Below are 6,000 nucleotides of genomic sequence, written 5' to 3'. Positions count from 1 at the left end.
GACCTGGAGACGGTTGGGGCACGGAGTGAGGAGAGATGGCCTTCCGTTTTCGAGCACGCTGGTGCGATAGGAAGTCACAGCTGCTGGCTTGTGGGCTGAACCCAGGCACACGTCCCCTATAACCACCCAACCCAGGTCTAGACGTTGGGCATAGGGGGCGCTGGGAGGACCATTGCGTTGCTCCCTGACTTTGTGGACCTGAAGGATGTGGCGTCCCAGAAGTATCAGGATCTGGGCTTCAGGGTCCAGGCGAGGGATTCTGCGAGCGATGGACTTCAGGTGGCTGTGGTGCTGTGCAGCTTCTGGGGTCGGGATTTCTGACCGATCGTCAGGCATATGGTTGCACTCAATGAGTGTTGGAAGCAGCACACTTGTTTTTTCCATCCAACGACTCCGCCAAGAACCCTGTGGCTCTTCTTCCAGATGTCTCGGTGACTCCTGCACATGTACGCAACGCAGGGTGTACGGTGAGTCTGAACCTCTGATTTGGATGAGGTAGAAGAAATCAGACCTCGCCAGAGATCTGTTGCTCTGGTCGTCCAGGACGATGTAGACGTTACTAGCTCTGTCTGGGTGTGCTGTGCATTTAGAGGTGACTGCTGGTGGAGGCGCCTCCTCTTCACTCTCCCCGCCATGCTCTGAGGTGGGGTCCTTGTCTTTTTTGTCCCGTGGAGGAGGTCCAGCGTGGAGCGCCGCTATGTGGTCATCGCTCTCACATTCGCTGCACTTCAAAGTTGCCTTACAGTTCTTCGCCAAGTGAGTTGTGGAGGAGCAACACCTGTAGCAGGCACCATTCTCATTCAGAAAGGCTTTGCGCTCCTCAAGAGACTTGCTTCGAAAACCCCGACATTTCTTTAGAGGATGGCGCTTCTGATGGATGGGACATTGTTTCCCTTTGTCGCCAGGCATGCTGCTCGAACTGCGTGACTGAGAAGCTGAGCGGTTTGTTGAGACCTCTGTCTTGTGGGTGGAGACATGCCTTTTGGCGTGTCTTGATTCCTTTTCTGATCGCGCATGTTTTGAGATCCCTGTGGAGGACTTGTTGGACGTTTTCGAGGGAGCTGAAGGGAGAGTAAAGCTGGGGTCGTTTCTTCTGTGTGCCTCGCTGCAGAGGAAGTCTGCGAAGAAGGTGAATGGGGGGGGGCATGGTGCTGCTCTTTGTACTGGGAACCCTTAGTTATCCACCTCTCTTGTAGACTGTGTGGCAGCTTCTCAACGATCGGGTTGACACCCCTGGCGGTGTCCAGGTACGAGAGCCCCGGCAGGTAGCCCTCACACTTAGCAGAGTCTAACTCCATCAGCAGGTCTCCCAGTTCCCTCAACTTTACGGGGTCTTTCTGAGAGATTTTTGGAAAGTTCTCTATCCTCTCGAAGAGCGCTCTCTCGATCACTTCAGGGGAGCACTCTTCTAGGCGTTCCCAGACATGTTGTAGGCCCACTACAGGGTCGGCGACGTGCACATAGCGAATCCTTGTAACGTGCTCTGAGAACTCTTTTCCTAACGACTTTGTCAAGAGGTCGAGCTCCTCGCTGGCAGTTAAGTTCAGTCCTTCAATGGCGTTGAAGAAAGAGGACTTCCATGCCCAATAATTTTCTGGGCGCTCGTTGAACTGGATGAGACCGGAATTCACAAGCTCTCGGCGCACCAAGTACCTCGCAATGTCATTCGTACCAGTCGTGTCATCACGATGTGGCTGCGGTGAGGCTCTGAGAGGAGAGTGGTGCAGCTGAGCAGGAGGAGGCTGAGAAGGGGAGAGCTGAGCAGGATGTTGGTGATGTATGTGGAGTACAAAATGTTCTCCATATGCACTCCGTATGTACTCTGTAGTTTTCCACTTGTCTGTGTGTATGAAACTTCTCACTCACTGCAGACACACATAACCATTGTTCTCATGCGTACCTTCCATGGGGCCACATAGCAACTGTTACTATGCTTGCCTCCCCGTTGCCGCATCCCAGGAACGGCCAGGTACAGCAAAAGACAAGTGCAACAGGCGTACAGACACTCACGAGGCACAGAACGTGATTAACGTAGATGTTTCCTTCATTCCTTTGTAAGATTACACCTTAGTTGACGCAGGAAACATAGTGTATGACGCGACGGACTGTTCTATAAAAAACCACTATCTCCAGCTCAGAGGCAGAGCATATCCTCACAGACAAACCTCTGTGTGGCCTTATGTCTCTCCATCTGCAGATGCATTAAAGATTCTCTGTTTTCTTTAATATTTGTCCGATGATTATTCTCCCCAGAGGTTGCTGGGGCAAGAGCCCATTAAAAGGATAAAGGAAAATCCACAACAATTTGGTGTCAGAAGCGGGATCTCACGTCGCCCCGCCAGACGGACAACCGGCTGACCGATCATCTCGGGACAAGAACATAGTCACCGATCTCCCAATAACCTCACCAGGTTTGAGAAGAAGAAAGGGAGAGGCGGGTGGTCCGTTTGTTCGGTGTCGCTGAGATCCCTCAGCAAAACCCTGGGAGATTCATCGCACGGGTAAGCAGAATTATTTAAAGGATAAAATGATCATTTAAAACGCGTACTATTGAAACTAGATGAGGTCGTGCACTGACAATTAAGCGGCTGTTCACCCTCGGTCTCGCACTTATAGAAGTGGTCATTTGGAAGGATCAAGTGAATTTTGAGGGGAAAAAAAGAAAATAAAAGGGAAACAAGGGCAGTAAACTGCCCCCGATAAATATGGAGGGTCCGATCTATCAGATAATGAGTGATAAGGAAATATGGTGAAGACTCGGTAAAATATGTTTTAGACTGGATGCAGGATCATGGGTTTCCTGTTGAAGGAACTTTGACCAAGAATAAACTAATGAAAGTCCGACAGTCCATGGAAAAGGGAAAAGCGAAGGTCTTAGAAAGGAAAAAGATTCCTACAACATGGTTAGAGTATATGGCAGAGCAAGAAAGAATTTTGGGAATGTGGGAGAAAGAGTGTGAAAGTAGGGAAAGAAAAAGGCTACAGAGGACTGTGACGCGCAGCGACGACTCGGTAAAGACAGAGATACGACAGCTCACGTATCAACCAAAGACCCGTTCTCACACACCTCTCCTATTCCATCTCTGACATCCACCCCTCCGCCATACTCACATGGCAGCCAGCCTCTCTCTCTCCTTTTGTCTTCCTTATATCCGCAGCTCATAGCGATGTCTCTGGGACACCCCTCTGACGACTCCGGGTGCGTCCAACAACCTGTCCAACAACGCGGCGCCATGAGACCGATCCTGGGACCACCACCGACACCCCGTCTGACACCACCACCAACACCCCAACCGCCACCAATTCTCTCTCCCCCGTCCACGGCGAGGGGCCAATGGGAAACTCACCTCTGCAAACATTTCCTGGCCGGCCTGCAGGACGGAGTTAGGAAAGCCATAGAAACACACTGCGTAGGATACGGAAAGAGACGACTGGAAGACTTGCTGAGACATGCTGATCATGCCCACGATCAAATGCAGAAAAAGGAAGAAGTACAGAAGGCAAGGCAGGCTCAGGACAAACATCGCACCTCTCTCTCTCTCCTCCATGGTGCCGCAGCGGCTTCCTTCACCCTACTAACCTGTGCAACAGGACAGACCCGGGGACCGTTCACGATGTCAGAACCCGTGACAACACGCCCAGCCCAGCGGCCCCCAACCGGGTGACGACTGCTGCTTCACATGTGGCCAGCCCGGTCACTGGGCTGAAGACTGTCCACTCCGTCAAGGGCATCAACCAAAGGCGCGGAAGAGGCCGAGGATGGAGCAACGGACCTCACAACCAGTGGGCCCCACGGGGAGGCTCATACCGGGGTTCGGACTGACAGGCGACACGGGAGGAGGAGGTGGGGGTCCTGGACACATCTGCTGCCACATCAGGTCGTATGAATGCACAGACACAACCAAATACACTGATTTGCAATGAAGACTCTGCTTTGCTGTTAGCTTCCCCAGTTGGACAGTATGTATCTCATGAGCTAGCTTTCCGAAAACTGCCAATGATAACCTTGCGTCTTGCAAATGCTGAGCTGCCTTTCTTGTTAGACACGGGAGCCACACGAACGGTGGTGAGAACCGCCTATCGGCCGGCCACGGTTAACACGGAGCGGCCAAACGGTCCTCTCCACTGTTGCGAGTGGTACGTGTGTCACGGAGCCATTATCCGTTCCTGTGCGCTTGTTTGCCTGGATGACAGCTCATCAACAAAATTGCCTGTTTTAATTTCTGATAACTGCGCATTTAATTTGCTGGATGGAGATGGCATGATCCAACTGGGCATCTCTGTTGTTTCCACCTCATCAGGGCTGTACATCACTTCGTTACCAGCAGCGAATATTTTTTTGCATACACATAACCCCGCCCTCCCTCTACGGGTCTACATGTGGGCTCCTACCGCCTCCCAATACACACAGTGGCTCTGCTCCCTTGCTCACACACCACAACAGGGGACGCATCGACCTACATGACAGCGGACAACCTACACTGCACCGCTCATGTCACGTGTACATTAGACAACGACCAAACTGCGTTGTTTTCGGTTGATGACTCGGTCCCGCACGTCTCCTTGGTAAAACCACGGGGTTCCCAGTGGACAGATACGGGTCCACTCGCGCGACAAGCTTCTCTGGCGTCAGATTGGCTTCCCGCCGACTCTTCACGCGACTGGTCCCCCTCACTAAAATTATACCGGGTAGACGTCAGCGCCACCGTTGCGGTGACGTCACGAATGTTGGCTCTGTCCGCCCCCTCACCATCAGTGACTGAGGCCCATACACTGGCACACACACACACACTGCACTTGCTCCGCAGCTTCACAACATCCCCTCCCATCTTTGGGCTGACGGGAAATAGGATGTAGGTCTCATACGTAATTGTGAGCCCGTCATCATTACCCCGAAATCCGACTTCCGTCCCCACCAACCTCAGTACCCTTTGAAACCGGAAGCGGTTAATGGCATCTGCCCTGTATTCAATGCCTTGCGTGTCAAGGGCATAATTGTCCCTTGGCCCACCTCCCCGGTTTCCACTCCCATCTTCCCCGTGAAGAAGATACGCCCACTGAATGGAGGTTCGTTCAAGACCTTCAGGCAGTAAATGCAGCTGTCAGGGCCCGCACGCCCTGCGTCCCCAATCCCTACACCCTTATGTCTCAGGTTCCCCCTTCTGCACGGCGGTTTACCGTTGTGGACCTTGCCAACGCTTTCTTCAGCGTCCCTGTTCTGGTTTGCGTTCCTATTTGACGGTCGGCCTTACACATGGACAAGGCTGTGTCAGGGCTATTGTGAAAGCCCCACGATCTACAACGGGGCACTTCGAGACAGCCTTAGCACACTTACGCTGACGCGCGGCTCAACCCTTTGGCAGTACGTCGACGACCTCCTGCTTTGTGCCCCCACCACAACGCAGTGCAGCCGTGACTCGGTCTCTCTCTTACGCCATCTGGCACAAGAAGGTCACCAAGCTAGTCTCTCCAAACTCCAATTTTGTCAACAACACGTCACTTTCCTCGGACACACGGTCCTATAACCCTAACCCGTCTCTGGAAAAATAACCCTGTCCCCTTTTTTCTTTTTTTCTCCCCCTTTCTGTTTTTTTCCGTCTATGGGGAGGGCGCTCGTTTGCCGGATGTCGCGTCACGTTTCCCGTGACAACGGCGTGGGGGGCCGCCTTTTCCGGAGAGCTTGTCATCTACCGGAAGTGGTGTCATATTTCCCAGTATATATTTAGAGGCGGAGCCTCATTCTCTCTTTTCTTCGGAGTCTGGCACAGAGCTACGTCGCCCGCTGTTCGGTGAGTTGGATTAATGTTGGCTATTTTTTCGATTGTTAATTTGATTTTTACGAGCCTTAGAAGGCCACCGAGATGCCGCCCGGTCGTGAAAAGTCTAAGCCCTCGCCTGAAGAAGGTTCCATAAAACCGAAACGTCGCGCAACTTTCGTTGGTGGGGGACTGTGGCCGCCATCTAAACATCTTGTTTGATGGACAGTGTACAAGGTTAATT

This window comes from Lampris incognitus, unplaced genomic scaffold (genome assembly GCF_029633865.1).
Source record: "Lampris incognitus isolate fLamInc1 unplaced genomic scaffold, fLamInc1.hap2 scaffold_127, whole genome shotgun sequence".
NCBI lineage: Eukaryota > Metazoa > Chordata > Actinopteri > Lampriformes > Lampridae > Lampris > Lampris incognitus.
The sequence above is the reverse complement of the archived record's forward strand: the minus strand, read 5'-3'. Positions refer to the sequence as shown.